A 20,195-nucleotide genomic window follows, 5' to 3' on the forward strand; every position below is an offset into this window, starting at 1 on the left:
TGTGATGGTAAGACCGTGATAAAGATGTTCAAAAAGATCATATTCCCCCGTTTTGGTGTCCCTAGGGTCGTCATTAGTGATGGGGGGATGCATTTTAAGGAAAAGAAACTCACTTCCATACTGTCTAGAGTTGGTGTCCAACACCGGCGTGGTTTGGGGTATCATCCCCAAACTAGTGGTGGTCGTAGAGGTCTCTAATCGTGAGTGAAAGAGATCTTATCTAAGGTAGTTTCTAAATCACGGAAAGACTGGAGTCTTAAGCTAGATGACACATTATGGGCTTATAGAACTGCCTTTAAGACACCAATTGGTGCATCACCTTATAGGTTAGTTTATGGGAAATCGTGTCACTTACATGTTGAGCTGGAATGTAAGGCCTGGTGGGCAATTCGTGAGCTTAATTATGATCCTAAATTATGTGGTCAGAATCGTCTTTTGCAGCTAGATGAATTAGAGGAGTTTAGGCTTAATGCCTATGACAGCTCGCGCATTTACAAGGAAAAGACGAAGAGATGGCATGACAAGAGAATCCTACCTCGGAAGTTTCATGTGGGGCAGAAGGTGCTGCTGTTTAATGCCCGACTGAGACTATTTCCTGGCAAGCTGAAGTCCAGATGGAGTGGTCCATCTACGGTGACAGCTGTTACCAAATTTGGATCCGTAGAGCTTGAAGATTCCGAGGGTCATAGATTCAAGGTAAATGGCCAATATGTGAAGCATTACCACGAGGCGAGTGAAGCGGACAACCGCGTTGAAGTCTTACGCTTCGACGAGCTCGACGCGCCAGTTAATTGATACCGAGAAAGGTCGTGCGGGACCTCTTAAACAGCCGCTCTCCGGAGGCGGCCATGACTGTTTTATTTGTACTCTTGTTGAACTATTTGTTTTTCTTTAGCTTTACGTTGAACTTTAGACGCTTTTTATGAACCTCTTTTGTACTTTCCTTGCTCTTATGCGTCTTTGCAGGGTAAAGTACTCGATCTAATGATTTTGTGTTCGATCGAGCACTTTCTGAAGCAGCTGTTACTCGATCGAGTGATATGTTCCTCGATCGACCAGATCCAAACCCGTGCTTACTCGATCGAGTGATTCTTCACTCGATCGAGCTCTTCCAATACACGGTTTACTCGATCGAGCTGTTCCCGGGCGCTCGATCGAGTAGTTATGACCTCCAACTCTGTTTTACGTCTATGAAGCCACTGATTGACTTTTCTTTGACCTCCCATGTTCATGGTCGGTTTGGGAGGTCCCTCCTTATGACGTTTTGTAAGTTTTCCGACTCCGCCTCTCTTTTTCCTTTCAGTTTGCATTTCTTTCCCTATTTTTAGTACAATGAGGACATTGTACGGTTTGGTTTGGGGAGGTATGCATCCATATCTGTGTCTGCATGTTTCATTGCATTTCTGCTTCCATATTTATTATTTTCGCATGCATCGTCGTTTGTTTCATAAAATCCAAAAAATTTTCAAAATTTCATGTTTAATTTAAGTCGGAACGTTTGAACATTGACGCTACATTGAATCCTTATTTGAGCCCTGCATATTCTTGACACCTAGTTGGCGTGATTATGTGCATAATCTACGAGTTTTTGTTCCTTCCTTACCTGAACGAATAGACTGGATTCACTATGTCGGCAAGCTACATTACATTCTGAGGCTAGAGCTTTATAAACTGGTGACATTCATGACCGGTTTCATTTAGGATGTGAGTAGTACTCTCTCTAAGACATGTAACATCAATTTGCATAAACTTGAGTCTAGTCTTCTTAATACCTGTATGCATTCGGTTTGTGGATGGTGACACGTGTTAGGAGAGGCAGTCCCCTTTATTTCATTCTACCCATGAGCCTCACATAGCCAAATTGCCCTTTTTGTCCTATCAACTACTTTCTATAATACTTCCTACCCTAGCTGAGCTAGTAATGAGTAGTTCTTGGAATGTATACTGCGATATGGTTATTTCATCTGATTTCAGAAGATGGTGGAAGAGTTGAAGGGAAAGAAAGAAAGAAGGAAATTGTCGAATTGTTGAAGAGAAAACAAAAAGAAAGAAAAAAAAGAGAACGAGAAATGCGGAAAAAAAAAAAAGGAAAAGAAAAAGAAACAGAAAGATTATTTTTGGAAAAGAAACTGGTTAATGACTTTCACTCCCATGTCCTATTCATATCTTATGGGGAGTTGATGGTTTTTGGTGTTTTGTGAGTTTAGTGCATAATTTTACACCGTCTTATCTCGCTGTCATGAGTGCGAAGTTGGGATGCAGTTACTATTTGGATCTGATGTTGCTAGCCTGGCTACTAACCCCACATATCCAAATTCATTTTAGCCCCCTCTTACCCACTACCTCACTTACCCAAATGTAAGTCCTCGGCACGTGACTTGGTCATTAGTATGGTTGGAATGCGTATGTACGGTTGTAGAGACTTTATTCATGTTAACTGCATGCATGTTCTTGTAGGTCGAGTTAGGTGAGTGTCTTACTTCTTCCTATCTTTCACATATATACTCACCTTGTGCCTGATTTTGAGTGATGAGCGACCCGTGAGAGTCCGATATCTTTTGAGTCCTGCAAGGTCGACGGTTCAGTAAGTTTGAAACATTAATTTAACTCGTTTGCACTTTTCACTGCCATTTTGTCATGTTGTCGCATTAAATTGGTTCTAGTGGGTGCTTTGTAGCTGATGCGTTGGTCCCGTTCCATTGTTCATCCTTTAGTTGCATTCATATTTGCTTGGGGACAAGCAAAGGTTTGGTTTGGGGAGATTTGATGCGTGTCTTTTATATAAGGTTTTCACCTCATTTTTACACGTATTTCTGTGCTTTGTATGTAGCATCTGGCTACAAATACCCCCGAATATTCTACTTTGGTCCGTTTATTGTAATTTGCAGGAATTGACTGAAGAGAAGCTAAATCGAGCCTTGACTGTCCCAATTGCATGCATTCATGGAAATAAGGAGCTGGAGCTTGGAAATCTAACACTTGGAAGACGCATGAGCCGAGTAGGGGAAGCAACTCAAGGTCTAACGTGCCTATGTAGCTCGATCGAGTGGTTAACTGCTCGATCGAATGCTTATTACACTCAAGATTGATCGATCGAGCTGGTTGAGGGGTCGATCGAGGAGTTTATGCTAGTGGTGCTCGATCGAGTGGGTCACATCTGCTCGATCGAGTGGTTCGGTGATGATATTGCTCGATCGAGTAGATTATTCTTGCTCGATCGAGTGGTGTCGTGTGTTTTAGTTAATTTCCGCCTAATTATTTATGGGCCTTTGTAATCAGTCCATAGATTAGGTTTGAGAGTGAATTTTAGTATAAGACTGGAGAGGAGTAATTACGTGAGAGCTCTCTTCATTTCGTTCATTTTTCGACGCGACTTCTTGGTGACTATTCCTTGGATTCTACTCTCTACACTTTGATACTCGGATTCGGTATTATCAATCTAGTTTATTTCTTAATCTTATTTCTCGCTTTTAAATCCTTCTTCTCTTTGTCTTATAATTGTTCAATCGGTTTCTTAATAGTTTTTCCATCATGCTTAGTTTTAATTATTTGGTTATTGTAATTGTTAATCCGACGATTATGAGTAGCTAATTTCCCTATGCTAAGACTATAGGGGATCCATAATATGAAGGGAGAGTAGTCGATTTACTAGGTTAATACTGGTACCGTCTTTGTTGTTAAAATGCTACAAATAATTGTAATTGCCTAATTGAGTCGACGTAATTAGACCCTTATTCTTAGTGGACCTTGACCTGGACCGAAAGGTTGGAAGAGGCAGACTAGTAGCGAACAATAGAGTATTGCAGCGAGGGCGAAAGTTAAACTGTTTACACTTTAGGGTGAATTAAGGACCAAAAGGTGACGTTCGCTACCCCTTAGACCGTACTGCATTGACTTGGGACCTAGATTACTCGACCAGATGATCATGGTGAACCGTTTGTCTTAGCTATTCTCCTTTATCTGTTAAACTCCTTCCGTTTATTTCTCTTTTCCTCATCCTCTTAGTTTAGAAATCACAATTTATAAACCCCCAAGTTGGTTACCTTGACGAACCTAGTTTTAGCAGACAATTTCCTACCTCTCTGTGGATTCGACCCGACTTCCCTAGCTATATTAGTTGGAGCCATTTGGTTATTTTTGATAGGTACGCGACAGACGTGTCAACAATAAACGTGAATTTTTTTATTTTCGTTTTTTTTTTTGGGAAAAATAAAGAATAATGCATACAAAAATTAAACATGATAGCAGGAATGCAGTAAAAACAATATGCAGACGCAGATATGGATGCATAACCTCCCCAAACCAAACCGTACAATGCCCTCATTGTACCCAAAAATACGGAAAGGAAATGCAAACTAAAAAGGAGAGAGTGGAGATGCGGAAAACTTACAAGATAACGCGAAGAAGGGACCTCCCCAAACCAGCCAGCAACATGGGAGGTCACAAACAGCTTCATAGTGGCGTCATAGGAAGCAAATCAAAGGAAGAAAACTCGATCGAGAGAACCGATTATTAAACAAAATAAAAACTGAAATGTTTGAAAAACAACTAAAAATAGAATCTCCGGGTTGCCTCCCGGGTAGCGCTGGCTTCAGTCAGGTCCCAGCTCGACCTTTTTTTCTTCGAGCCTCTCATTAATTAGCCTAGTCAAAACAACTCAAAGCACGCAGCAACCGATCAAACAGTTGCGCATGTGCTACACAAAAATGTAAGTAGCACCAAAGTGGAATAAAGATATAGGAAATAAAAATGTACAACCGTTTAAGCCTAACAAATTTCCTATGACAGCTCCTAAATTTGTCCATAAAATAAAGGAGCTCAAGAGCAATTAATAATGATTTAGGGCTCCATTTCAGATTAACAAGTTTGTGATGACAAGAACGGTGGAAAACTGTTAAATCATTTGACCAACTGGGAGGGGGTATAGCATTAAAAGAAAAAACACGAGTCATATGAGGTAGCGTACTATTAATATTAACAACAATAAAATTATCGCTAACTACCTCAGGTGGGTTGCTCTCAATGTCGGAGTCATTGACAAAAGAATATATTACCTCATCCGTGCTAGGAGCAATTACCGACTCAGCTGTCTTCTCGTCACCCTCCTCTGTGGATATCGTCCCGTAAATCGCAGCCTCAAGCGCATCTAGCTCGGCTTTGAAAAGGGGCGATTCACCATAACCATTATCATCATCAAAATCGTCATCTAGAACAAACCCACATGGCGAATCAATGCTCTCACTGGCTAATTCAGTCGATCGAGTGGAATTTTTACTCGATCGAAAGCTTTCCACATGATATTCACTCGATCGAGCACATAAATTAACTCGATCGAGTACTTCATCTAAGCAACTGTTCGATCGAGTGGTGTATTCTGTTCGATCGAACACTTCTTCTGATATTCTACTCGATCGAACACTATTACTAGCTCGATCGAGTGATTTCTCTAGTGCAGCACAGAAATCTTCATAACTCGCTTCATTTTCGGATAGATCTTCGTAATCCGAGTCATCCAAATCATTAATTGCGCTAGGCAACTCGGGTCCTTCATGGGAAAGACCACTCTCGGTGTAGGTAGAGTATACCTCTTCTGGTTGCCTATTATTCGACTCAGCTACTAGCTGAGCTATTTGGGACTCCAGCGCAATGAGTTGAGCTTCTGTACATCTATCATACTCTTGCCTTTTGGATGCAAGTGCCTTCATCAAAGATTTCAGCTCCGCAATCTCTTCTTTCTGTATATCAGGAGGAGGAGCTTTTTGTTGCGGTGGCCAGACAAACGGAGGCTAATGGTAGCCTCATTGATAAGGTAGATGTGGCGGCACAACTACAGAGGAATGGCTAGCTCGTCTACGGTGCTTGAATGCGTAGACCTCGTCATTTTCTGCCATGCAAAAAGCTGCATTGTGCTCAGCAGCACCACATCTCCCGCAGTAAATCACCTGTTGTGCCATATAATGGAACATAGGTGACGGGTCAAAGGTACTCAAGCCTTCCATTTGACGATCTTTTACCTAGAACTGTCTAGGTTGGACCTGTAGGGCCTATCAAAACAGCACTAAAGAAAAAGATTAGAACGGCCTCAAGGGAAAAATCCCTTGGGGCTAAAAACAGACAAAATTAAACAAATAAATAAATAGTTGCCTCACCGGCAACGGCGCCAAAATTTGATACCGTCGTTTCAGTACCAAAAATAAATACCTAGCTACTACTAAATGAAGTCAGTGGTAAGTAGGGTCGATCTCCACAGGGAGGCGGTCACTATCTACTTGTCTATTCGGTCTGTCTACGTCACGAGATGGGGATTTTAAATATTTGAACTAAACTAATAAGATTAAGGCAAGAGAAATATGAATAAGAGAAATTAACAGAAGAAAGAGGGAACTAGGATGTCGGTTCATCAATGAACGTCGATTAATTGCAGTTAAGGTCACAGATTAGTCTATGTGTCAGTCTAAGGGGCAACGAATATCTCCTTCCGGTCTCAATTCGCCCTAAAATGCTATTAGCTTAACTTCCGCCCTCACTTAAAGCATCCTATTGCTCACTGCAGGTCTCACCCCTTCCAACATTACGGTCTAGGTCAAGGCTTACCAAAGTTAAATAAGCTAATTGCATCGACTCAACTAACAGGATACAATTATAGCACTGATTAACAACATAGACTAAAACAACAACGACAAATCTATAAACCTAATTAGCAATTAACAACAGTCCATCGAATCACCTAATCCTAGCAGAGAAATTAGCTAGACATAATAAAGGGAAGAGCAAATGGTAAAAGAATAAACATTAAATAAAGAGAGGAAAAGAGAAAGGAGAATTACAGAGTAAAATACGGAAAGCAGAGAACAGTAGAAAAATAACAGGGAAAAAGTATTGTAAAGTAGTGTATGAGATAGGGAAGAGGATTACAAATGACGTCCCTCTTCCTATTTATAAGAAAATAGAACTTTTTATTTAATCTAATGACGGATTAAAGCTAAAAAGGCCCGAGCCCAATAGAAACCACTCGATCGAGCCCTTTTAAACTACTCGATCGAGTAAAATAAAGCTCAAACCACTCGATCGAGTAGAAAATCTACTCGATTGAGTAAACCCTAAATTGAAACTACTCGATCGAGTAGAAAAAGGAGTCGATCGAGTAAAATTATACTCGATCGAGTACTTTCCAGCGCACAATTCCTGCTTCGCGCATTGAACTTCTAACGGCTGCCATTTCTTCGTTACTTGGCCAAACAGGGCGATTCTGGTGGCGTTGGAAAGCTAAGAGATATTGCTCTTCAAATTAGGCACTAGCAACATGAAGTTCTTCCTTTGCTCGCCTAGGTATCTTTCTTCTTTACGCATCTCAAAATAGCTACATTCCCGCTCCAAATTCACTCTTCCTCCAAATGCATGCTAAACGGACGGTAAAAGGCTCGATTTCACTATTTGCTGGTCCATTCCTGCAAATAAGGCAAAACAAACCAAAGTAGCATATTCGGGGCATTTCGTAGCATAAAACTACGATAATAGCATAGAAATACGTGCATAAAAAGGCCAAAAAGGACTATATAAAATGCACGTATCAAGTGGGGATGACCCTAGTTGACTCGGCCTCTGAAGCAGCCTCAAGCTTGTGATAAAATAGTGGGAAGGGGACTTTCACTGGGACATCAGGAGTGTTAGGAGCTAAGACAAACTCTAACTCTGATTCAGACTCAGACTCTTCTTCACTTCCCTCTTTGAACATAGGGCATTCTCCAATTGTAATTGATGTGACCATAATTAGAGCATATTTAGTCCCCGAATTAGCCTTGTTCCCATGCTTTTTAGTGCATATTTGGGTCATTTATTGTCTTTAGTCCTTTGTTTTGCATATTCTTTGAGGTTTTGTTTCCTTGGTAGGAAAGGAGTGCAAACCTTGCATTTTCATGGCGAAATGAAGCTAAATTGATTGAATTCAATGACCAAGCATCAAAGAGAAGACAAGATTAGAAGGCCTTTGTACATACTATAGTAGATGGGCAATGATGAGAAAAGATCCTTGCATCCCCGAGGAAATCCTCAAGGATTTTATGAAGAAAAAGGAAGAAAAGAAGAAAGAAAGTAGCTGTAAGACAATCCGAGCGGATAGTGCACAAGCCGCCCGTCCAGCAAAGGTAATCCGAGCGTCTTCCCCAGCTGGACGCCCGTCCAGAATCACCCCAATCCGTCCGTCCACCACCACAATCCGCTCGGCCAGAACCTCCACAATCCGCCCGTCCCGTGCCCTGGACGCTCGGATTGTGTGTCAGCCATTTCGTCTTCTACAAGTTTCAAGGAAGGATGCGCATATTTTTCTAAGACCGGCGAAAAGGAGACCGGAGTCTCCCTTGAGACCGGCGATTCCTCAAGGACTTAATCGTCATTTAAGCCCTTAGTAAACCCTAATTTATGTAACTAATCCCCACTATAATACCCCATTAGGCTAATTAGAAGAGAAGGTTCTTCTTAGCAATCTCTAGTGTAGTTTATATCAATCAAATCTCTCTTTAATCTTGTAATCAACATTTAATCAAGTTTTAATACAAATTTCATTTCCTTAATCTCTCTTTGGTTCATCTTTCATTTTGGGTAATTGAAGATTATTTGGGTTATTATTGGGAGATTGACAACCTTCCAATCAATCATCAAGTACTTCTATTATTCTTTGCTTTATTATTGGAATCATTAGTAGGTATAATTCTCTTAATCCCTTTTTAATTATTGTTAATTATCTTCATTTATTCATCATGTTTCACCTTGTTGGTATGATTGACAACCTTGCTAGCATGTTCAACATGATAATGAGTGAGTAGTTTCCTTAGCTAGGGTTAATGGGTAATTAGGGGAAACCAACATGGGGGATGATTCATGCTTAAATTAATATGTCTTCATAGTTTATTTGCTTGCTTGTTGTGATCTCAACTTATGCACATGTTATGTTTGATGACATGCGAGCCTATGAATCCTTGCATTTTTTACCCATCACCTATCTTTTCAATGAGACTTGTAAGACATAAACCAACTCGAGTCTCATTAGACCATGCATATAGTTGAGTAGGGAAGATTAAGTCGACTTGTAGGTGTTGTACAATCTAATCGATTCGCCAAAGGGACCCAAACTTTCCTAGGATTGTAAGATATAAACCAACTCGATCCATCACAACAATAATTGCTTGCTTATGATTTGAGAATATGTTTGTATGATCAATTCCCATGAATCCCCTATGACCCCATGACACCCTAGTGCCTTTTATCAATTGTTTACATCCCTTTTTAATCATCTTGCTTGTTTACTTTTATTGCTATTTAGTTTAGTGATCTTCTACTTCAATCCCCAAATTGTGACACCCCTAGACACCACTAGTTGCAATTGAAAATCTCATCTCAATTCCCGTCCCATGGGATCCGACCTTTACTTACCTCTTTACTAATTGTAGAGTTGTTTGTGGAGTTATAAATTGTGTTTTGGTCTAGGTGCTCCTAACGACAAGTACCGAAAACTAAACATCCAAGTGAGTCCGACCAACAATGGCGCCGTTGCCGGGGACGGTGTTAACTTGATTTAGATTTTCTTATATTGTTTTTTGTTGTGTCTTTCTTTGCCTTGGGGAAGTAAAACTCCTCAAGGTTTGTTCTAATTATTTTCGAGTTGTTTGATATTTTGCATGTCTAGAAGATCACAAGGTAACTTGTTACCCTTTGATCACGAAATTGAAAGGACTTTGACAAACAATAGAAGACTTGCTAGGAGAACTTTGAGAGGTATTGGTGAGGTTATTCAACCAAACACTATTGAGTTCGTCAACCCTTTTGCAAGAGAAGGTGATGAGAACCCAACACAAAATCCAACACAAAATCAACCCACAATGCCTAAATTTTCATCACATTCCGTACCAACCGAGGAGAACCTACCCAACGGTACTCCCACACCACAACATTTAACCGGATATTTCATTGCCAAATCCGCCTTTATCCAATTAGTCGAAAGAAGCCAATTTGGGGGGATGCCTAGTGAAGACCCTCACTCTCACATGGAGACTTTTTGCGACTATTGTGATGCGATTTCTCAAACCGGTGTAACTCAAGACCAAATTCGATGGGTCTTATTTTCTTTTTCTCTAATTGGCACCGCAAAACAATGGTTGAAAGGCCTTGATAAGGCTACTCTCGGAATTGATTCTTGGAAGAAATTGGCTCTAGCTTTCTACAAAAATTTCTATCCACCGGAAAAGACTAACATGCTAAGAGCTCAAATTACGGGCTTTAAGCAAAGAGATGAAGAATCTTTGTATGAAGCTTGGGAGCGATTCAAGGGAATTTGTCACTCATGTCCTCATCATGGACTTAGCGAGTGGTTCTTGGTACAACAATTTTGGAACGGTCTTTATGAAGACTCAAGAACCATTCTCAACATGGGATCAAATGGAATGTTCACCGAAGTTGATGACAATCAAACATGGAACAAGATTGAGGAAATGACGGTCCATAATTCACAATATAGTAGACCTCGCAAGGCTACTAGAGGAGGAAAGCATGAAGTGGACTCTATTACTCAATTGGGTGCTCAACTTAGTGCTCACATTGATACCATCAATTTGAAGTTCGAAAAAGCTATGGCTAGACTTGAAGAAGCCTCAAAATCACCAAAGCATCATGTTAATGCCATGACGGCATCTTCATTAATCCCAAGTGGGATATGTGAGAATTGTGGAACTTTGGGACATGACCAATGTGAATGTAGGGGAACAAATGAACAAGTGAATGCTTTTCAAGCATATAAGAGTGGTACACCTTATTCAAACTATTACAATGAAAACACCAAATTCCACCCAAATCTCTCATACAAAAGCCAAAATGTTCAAAACCCTCAACCAACATACACCCCACCTCCCATGAGAAACCAAAATCAAAGACCCTTTTACAACCAAAACCAAGGTTACCAAAATCAAACTCCATATAATCAACAAAATGACCAAGGTTTTGATGTTCAAAAAGCGGTCCTCCAAATGCAAAAGAATCAACAAGTGTTTTTCACTCAAATGCAAAAGGATAGTCAAGCAAAGGAAATCACCATCAACAACATCCTAGCCCACACCAAAATGTTGGAAACCCAATTGACTCAACTAGCATCTTCAAGCTCACAAAGACAAAAGGGGAAATTACCACCTCAAAGTAATCCCCCGAGACATGAAACGGTTAGTGCCATTCACTTGAGAAGTGGTACGAGGTATGAAGCACCGGAGAAGCAAGTTGAGGATAAAGTTGTGGAAGCTAGTGACAAAGAAGAAGTTGTGCAAAACTCCAAGGATGGAGAACCATCAAAAGAAGAAATTTCAAAGAAAAATGAAGACAAGGCCAAGGAGAAGGAGCCCATTGTGATTAGACTTCCTTTTCCGAGTCGTCAAGCCAAGCCCAAATTTGATGACCAACTTGGAAAATTTATGGAGATTGTGAAGAATTTGGAAGTCTCGATTCCTTTCACGGAATTAATCAATCACGTGCCGGCCTATGCGAAATACATGAAAGACATCCTTACGAAGAAGAAGTCGATCCGGAAGCTTGAGACTATCGCCTTCACTAGGGTGAGTAGTGCAATACTTCAAGGGAGTTCACCTCCAAAACGTAAAAGCTTCTCAATACCGTGTACCATTGGCGACACCACGATCAACAAAGCCTTATGTGATCTAGGGTCTAGTGTGAGTGTTATGCCGTACTCGGTGAGTAAAAGTTTAGGGATGGGAGAGCTTAAATGCACCAATATCACACTCCAAATGGCCGATAGATCGACGAAGACACCATTGGGGATATGGGAAGATGTTCCCGTAAGAGTTGGAAAATTTTTCATCCCGGTGGACTTTGTCATTGTTGACATGGAAGAAGACTCCAACATTCCAATCATTCTAGGTAGACCTTTCTTACACACCGCGGGTGCGGTGATAGATGTGAAGCATGGAGAGCTCACTCTAGAAGTGGGAGATGAAAGCATAACTTTCAATCTTGACAAGACCATGAGAGCTCCCCGTTTGCATGAACCGTGTTTTATGGTTGATCATTATAGCCCGGAAGGATGATAGGAAGAAGTCGAATTCCAATGGAAGAAGAAAATTGATGATGCTCCATTCAAAGAGCAAGAGAATTGTAACAAAGAGAGCTTGAAAAGCTCACCAAAGTCAAGCAATGAAGAAGATGGCCTCATTGGCAAAGACAAGAAAGTGGGAGAGTTGTCTCTATCAACTCAAGAGATCTTTAGTGACCAAGCAGATGAAGTTTGTGGTCTTTGGGACGATGAGTTTGAAGGGATTTTCAATCCCTGCATTGGTAATGCTATCGATCAAGACCAATATGAAGGACAACAAGTGAAAAAATCTATTGAGGATCTTTATCATAATAATGAACAAGCTTTTGACTACTTCTTCAAGGTGTTGAGTAACATCAACAACACCTTGGACATGCCCCCATGACATCTCACTAAGGATGAGAGTTTGGTGGAGTCCTCTCCAAACCACCATTTCTAAATATTTCTAACTCCCTAACTTGCATTTTAATTCTTACATTGCATTTTTGTCATTTTTGGATTTTTATGCTTTGATCAAGATATTTATCATTTTTGAGAGAAGTGAGGGAGGGACTAATGATTTTTATTGATGTGTAGTGCTTTAGCTTAGTGTGGGGATAGCAATTGCCTAGGCTATTCATGCCTTATTAGTGCCCCTACAATAAAGAACACGAGATTTGAAGAATGAAAATGACACGGGATATGCAAGTACACGGATGGAACTGAATCCGGGTAGACCAGGAGGAATCCGAGCGTCCTTATGGGGAATCCGCTCGTCTTATGGGAATCCGAGCGTCTATGGGAGAGTCCGTCCGTCCAAATGAGCTGCAAATTGAAAAATTTTGGTCTGTTAGAGAATCTGAGCGTCCCAGCAGAGAAGACGCTCGTCTGAAAGAATCCGCTCGTCTTTGCAAGAAGACGCTCGTCTTTTGCCGGTCGGATTGAGAAAATTGCCGTAATGAGAATCCGCTCGTCTCTGAAGGAATCCGCTCGTCCTGAATTGCAGAAATCTGCCCGTCTTCACTGAAAGACGCTCGTCTTTAGGCGAGATTTCCTGAACCCAAAATGAGCAGAATCCGAGCGTCCCGAAGGGAATCCGCTCGTCTTCCCCCTGCAGATTTGAAATTTCGGGTATTTTAAATACCCCTTCCCACATTTATTCATTCACTCATACATTCAAAACACTACCCATAAACCCCAAAACCCCAAAACCCTCATCCTCTCCATCACCAAAAACAAGATTTCCTCAACCAAATTCAACAAAATCAAATTCAAACTTCCTTACAACAACAATTAATCACTCCTTTTACCATAATAATCAATACAAGCACCAAAATCTTCAACCTTTGAGTCGATTTTTGAAATACAAAGGCAAATCCTTTCATCTTAAAATCGATTTTGGTATAATTAGAAATTGAAGATTTTTAATATTTTCTTGGTATAATCATCAATGGCAAGAACAAAAGGGTCAACAAAGGCACTCAAGGCAAAGGCACTCTAAAAAAGGTAACAATGCCTTCAAGCAAAAAAAGCTTCAATGGCTATGGTGGTGGCTAATGCAAACTTGGAAGTTCAACAACAACAAGATCCTCCCTTGGAAGCAACAACAACAACAACTCCAGAAATTGCTCAATTATCAAACTATCCGGAGGTAATTTTCATTTCTAACTCCCATAGGGATACATTTGCCAAGTATGCTAAGAAAGCCATTCTACCCACCAAATTCATATGTGAAGATGCCTTGAACAAATTGGGTGTCCTTGAACAAACAAAAGCCTTCTTTGAAGCCATGGGGTTGGGAAAATTGTTTACTACAAGAGAATTGATATACCCCTCCCTTACCTTGGAATTCTTGAGTTCATTGAAAGTGACTAAGGTAGAGACTAGAACATATATCGAGTTTCGCCTTGCCAATGTGAATAGGCGCATCACCTTTGATGTTTTGAGTAAAGCATTAGGTCTTAGTGATACACCATACTATCATAAGAAGCCCGAAAAGTATGACCCCGCTCCTCTTTGGGAGGCGATTTCCGGGAAGAAATTTGAGAGCTTTCATGCTTGTCGCGCTCTATTAGTCCACCATCCAGGCATTAGAGTGTGGCACAAGTTCATCGGGAATACTATAATTGCATGAAAAGACACTAATCACTTTACAAAGCTCGATTTTGTTCTACTTGAGTCAGCCTTAAATGTTGGAAGAGAATTCACTAAGCCTTACAATGCTCTAAGGCTTTTGATGGAAAGATGGCTCAATGTTGATTGTGGTAAGGAAGGCACCGCTTTAATTGTAAATGGAGGTCTAGTTACTCTCTTGGCCAAGTACTTTGATCCAAATTTCAACAAGGATAACACCTATGTGGCGATCAAAGGGGGTCATCTCATTGACATGGATACCATGATTAACAAGTACAAGTGGGTCAAGTATAACCCTCTTGACACCAAATATGGGTGGCTCACCAATGATGCTAGATCTTTCACTTTGCCTTCCAAGATATGCCGCTTGAGTGCTCATCGAACAAACTACCTACTTCCACTCTCAAAAGGCGCCGAGTACATCATCCGTCAACAAAGGGGCGAAATTGAAAAGCCCTCCTCCTCCATTGTCACACCACCCTATCCATTCAAATATCAAGAGTTCAAACCCAAAGATGTTGAAGTGGGCAATGACTACATGACTCTACTTATGCAAGAGATGCATAAACAAGCTTACAATGATCGAGTAGATGCATACTTAGCCTAATATCCACCCTTCCTTCATTTAGCTAGGCAAGGACTACTTGATCCTTCATGTCCTTTGCTTAGTTGGGCGGATAGGGAAGTCTTCTTTCCAAGCACATCTAGGGGTGAAAGACCGGGTGAAGATGGGAATGTCGATGACGAGGTTGATGATGATGAGGGTGTTGATGAAGAGGTAGATGATGAAGAAGAAGAGGCTAATGAAGATGATGAAGGAAGTGAGCAAGGAAGTGAAGAGGGAAGCGGTGATGAGTCCGCTTCTATGGAGGAAAATGATGACAATGATGATATGGTGGAGGACTAGCAAGCTTTGGAGGCTCCTACCCTCTTGAGGTTTGTCTACTTCTTTCTTTGTTTTATTTATTTTTATCTTGATCATAGTTGGAGAGTCCTAGCAACATGAGGACTAACACCTTGGCTCCATTGAGGTGTTCTTTTATTGTTCCCGTTTGAAAAATCCAAAATGACAATTTAGTTTCATGCATTGCATCTTGTGTGCATGAACTACTCCAAAAATTAAGACATTAGAAATAATGTCTATCTCGGTTTGGGGAAGTACATGCATACGTAACGGGAGGTAATTTAAATTACACTCTCCGTCATAAACAAAAACACATGCATCATGTAGTGTAGATTAGTATAGCTTGTATTTAGTATAGAATTCATGCATCACACTTGCATAATTTCCTATCATTTTGGCTATTGAGGACAATGCCCATATTAGTGTGGGGATGGGAAATTCTAACTTAACTTTTATTCAAAAACCCAAAAAAATCAAAAAGTTTCGAAAAATCAAAAAATTGAAAAAAATTTGAAAATCCAAAAACAAGTTCATTTCCTTTGCAGTGTAGACTTGTATATATTATTGTATATATTGTGTTTGTTCTATCCTTGTTCACATTGATCGACTACGCCACATCCGAGACATGAGGATATTGAAGACCGCATAGTATGATCTTTCCAATCTCCTTTTTCCTCTTTATGTTAATGACTATGTGGCTTTATTTTGATTGATGCGGTATAACAATGTGAATTTAGGACTTGCATTTAGATTATATGCCATATTAGTTGGTAGAATCATTTGCATTAGGATGTTTATATGATTAGTTGCATCATGGCATATAGTTGCATGTTAGAAAATTTTGCGAAACCGTCTACTTGGGAAGCTTGACAAGTGTATATAGGCCCTAGTAGATGCGTTTTCTTCTTAAGACTTTGCTTGTTAGAATAATTGTAAAACACCCTAGAATGTCTCATGTTAGTATCCTTTGACCCATGGATTAAAGCCTAGTCAAGAGTACCTTATGGTGTGATAACTCCTTGGCTACCGTTTATTCCAAGGTGACCCTTGAAACCATGCATCCATCATCCATGTTCTACCACATTTTTATCATCAAAGGGAATGGACACAAAAAGAAATTGATTTGAGTTCAATGAAATGAAAAGTGAAAGAAAGTTTGCAAAAATGCATCAAATGAAAAGAGGAGCAAAAATAGACTCCTAAAGCTTCAAATATAAGGCACCCTCACTAAATATAAAGCTTCAAAAGAAATGCAAAGAAAAGTTGAAAGTTGTCAAGTGTTGAAATGCCAAAAATCAAAAGAAATGGCAAAAGAAAAGTGTTCTCAAATGTCAAATGCCACAAGAAATGGGGGGAAAAACAAAAACAAAAGCTAACTCCCAAAATGAAACACAAATATCTATTGATCCCTTTATCCATCGTATCCATTTTTGTGCATGGTAGAGAGGGGACGACCCTTCTTCTTGTCTAGGCAAGAGGGGGAATTTTGCGATCCTCCAGTGTTTCTAACACCATAGGGAGTCTACTCTTGACAAAAGCATTTAACGATTGAGGACAAAGGTACCCTAGCTTGACACAATTTGGAGGTGATTTATTGGTATCCTTCTAGGCTTAGTAGTTTGAAGAAATTGCATCTATGAAGGAGTGTGTACCCTTGAATTGCTTCCCTTGTAGATAATTTCCGCCACTTAGATGAGGAAAGTGGCTATTCTTTTGTAGATGCGTCCATTACTTGATTTTATGTGCTTTAATGTTTGGATGTGTCGCCATTTTGGCAAGACCCACCTTGCCTTGCAAGAAGGCATCCTACCTCATGGTTGTCTAGTTGTGAGTTGAAGGGGCGGAGTGAGACCCGCTAATTGTCTCATATCGGCTATGCTATTAGGTTAGTTTAAATAACGGTCCTAGTCTTTGTCACCTCTTTACTCGGGACGAGCAAAGGTTCGGTTTGGGGATATTTGATGTGACCATAATTAGAGCATATTTAGTCCCCGAATTAGCCTTGTTCCCATGCTTTTTAGTGCATATTTGGGTCATTTATTGTCTTTAGTCCTTTGTTTTGCATATTCTTTGAGGTTTTGTTTCCTTGGTAGGAAAGGAGTGCAAACCTTGCATTTTCATGGCGAAATGAAGCTAAATTGATTGAATTCAATGACCAAGCATCAAAGAGAAGACAAGATTAGAAGGCCTTTGTACATACTATAGTAGATGGGCAATGATGAGAAAAGATCCTTGCATCCCCGAGGAAATTCTCAAGGATTTTATGATAAAAAAAGGAAGAAAAGAAGAAAGAATGTAGCTGTAAGACAATCCGAGCAGATTGTCCACAAGCCGCCCGTCCAGCAAAGGCAATCTGAGCGTCTTCCCCAGCTGGACGCCCGTCCAGAATTACCCCAATCCGCCCGTCCACTACCACAATCCGCTTGACCAGAACCTCCACAATCCGCCCGTTCCGTGCCCTGGACGCTTGGATTGTGTGTCAGCCATTTCGTCTTCTACAAGTTTCAAGGAAGGATGCGCATATTTTTCTAAGACCGGCGAAAAGGAGACCGGAGTCTCCCTTGAGACCGGCGATTCCTCAAGGACTTAATCGTCATTTAAGCCCTTAGTAAACCCTAATTTATGTAACTAATCCCCACTATAAATACCCCATTAGGCTATTTAGAAGAGAAGGTTCTTCTTAGCAATCTCTAGTGTAGTTTATATCAATCAAATCTCTCTTTAATCTTGTAATCAACATTTAATCAAGTTTTAATACAAATTTCATTTCCTTAATCTCTCTTTGGTTCATCTTTCATTTTGGGTAATTGAAGATTATTTGGGTTATTATTGGGAGATTGACAACCTTCCAATCAATCATCAAGTACTTCTATTATTCTTTGCTTTATTATTGGAATCATTAGTAGGTATAATTCTCTTAACTCCTTTTTAATTATTGTTAATTATCATCATTTATTCATCATGATTCACCTTGTTGGTATGATTGACAACCTTGCTAGCATGTTCAACATGATAATGAGTGAGTAGTTTCCTTAGCTAGGGTTAATGGGTAATTAGGGGAAACCAACATGGGGGATGATTCATGCTTAAATTAATATGTTTTCATAGTTTATTTGCTTGCTTGTTGTGATCTCAACTTATACACATGTTATGTTTGATGAAATGCGAGCCTATGAATCCTTGCATTTTTTACCCATCACCTATCTTTTCAATGAGACTTGTAAGACATAAACCAACTCGAGTCTCATTAGAACATGCATATAGTTGAGTAGGGAAGATTAAGTCGACTTGTAGGTGTTGTACATTCTAGTCGATTCGGCTCCGGGACCCAAACTTTCCTAGGATTGTAAGATATAAACCAACTCGATCCATCACAACAATAATTGCTTGCTTATAATTTGAGAATATGTTTGTATGATCAATTCCCATGAATCCCCTATGACCCCATGACACCCTAGTGCCTTTTATCAATTGTTTACATCCCTTTTTAATCATCTTGCTTGTTTACTTTTATTGCTATTTAGTTTAGTGATCTTCTACTTCAAACCCCAAATTGTGACACCCCTAGACACCACTAGTTGCAATTGAAAATCTCATCTCAATTCCCGTTCCTTGGGATCCGACCTTTACTTACCTCTTTACTAATTGTAGAGTTGTTTGTGGAGTTATAAATTGTGTTTTGGTCTAGGTGCTCCTAACGACAAGTATCGAAAACTAAACCTCCAAGTGAGTCCGACCAGTAATCTTGAGAATGCGGCCTTGACGATCGGTCCACTTGACAATTTTCCTCGAGCCTTGTGTGGCTTTCTCTGGGTCAGCATCAGAGATTAAGGCGGTGGGGTCTAACTGGTGGTCTTTTAGAGCAATGTTGATGATGTCCTCATAGTCGAGGTGTTTGATGTTGTCTTCTCCGAAGAGGAGAGTGACAGCTTATCTGTCGAGGCATGGGGTCGACTCAGACTTGGTTGATGCAGCTTTGGTGTTGTCGGGGAAGAAGTAGCAGTCCTGAAAGACTTCCACACCCGGGTGTCTGACCTTGGCCACAAAATCATAGATCTGCTCAGGAAAGCCGCAGTAGAGTTCGGACTCTCCCTCGGGGACAAACTATCCATTAAGGGTCAAGTGATAGGGACGGAGAATAATTCCGTGCTTCTTGCGCTTCCGTATTCGGAGGTTCATCTCTTGGATGTCTTCATCGGTAGGCTCATAGCCTAGCCCGAAGGGGATGCTGGGGACTTTAGCCTGTTTCAAGGGAGGTAAGGTGCTCTTCACTGGATTGAGGGATAGACCCGGTTTATAACCCTGGCACATCAGAATGCGGTTGACTGTGAGGTTGGCAATCGGGTCACAATTAAAAGGTGTTGATTCGTCAGTTAGGGCATTCACGGCTTAGAATCCCCACATTTCACTGTCGTTCTCCTCAATGACTTGGGAGGCTATTCCCTTTTTAATGTCGGCTTTGATCGGGGAAGCGGGTATTGTGATCGTCTTTCCGTTGAAAGGGACCCTGATTTTCTGGTGAAGGGTTGATGTAACTGCTTTGACGGTGTGAATCCAGGGGCGTCCCAGAAGCATGTTGAAGGAGGCGTCGATGTCGACTACCTGAAAACTGGTTTTCCTTTCCAAAGGTCCAGTTGTAAAGGTTAGGGTGATAAGCCCCGCAACCTTACGACGAGTGCCGTCATAAGCGCGTACCCCTTGATTGGTTGGGACTAGATCAGTTTCTTTGATACCCAATTTATGAGCCGTTTTGAGGAGAATGACATTAACCACGGATCCGTCATCCACTAGACCCATAGGTACATTCTTTTTGAGGCACTGCACGGTGATGTATAGGGTCAGGTTATGGTTGGCTCCGAATGGAGGGATATCTTCATCAGAGAAGATGATTGGGTTGCTCAAGTCGGGGACATCCCTTGTCATGTGAGCTACCACTTCTTCAGGAGATGAGGTAGAGGGAATAGTCAGTTTTTCCAAGGCTTGCAGCAGAGCTTGCCGATGCTCGAAGGATATGGCGATTAGTTGCCAAATTGAAATTTCGGTTTTGCTTTTTGTAGTTGTTTGAGGATCGAATTTTCGGGAGCCTTTGGTTGA

General features: G+C 40.7%; 1 non-coding gene across 1 annotated transcript; it reads right to left on the reverse strand.

Annotated features, from left to right (window-relative positions):
- Positions 1-10,247: 10,247 nt before the first annotated feature.
- On the reverse strand, positions 10,248-10,354 carry LOC141654170 (small nucleolar RNA R71). Its single transcript, XR_012547736.1, has one exon. It is a non-coding gene; the product is annotated as a small nucleolar RNA R71 (small nucleolar RNA).
- Positions 10,355-20,195: the final 9,841 nt, after the last annotated feature.

This window comes from Silene latifolia, chromosome 4, assembly GCF_048544455.1.
Source record: "Silene latifolia isolate original U9 population chromosome 4, ASM4854445v1, whole genome shotgun sequence".
NCBI lineage: Eukaryota > Viridiplantae > Streptophyta > Magnoliopsida > Caryophyllales > Caryophyllaceae > Silene > Silene latifolia.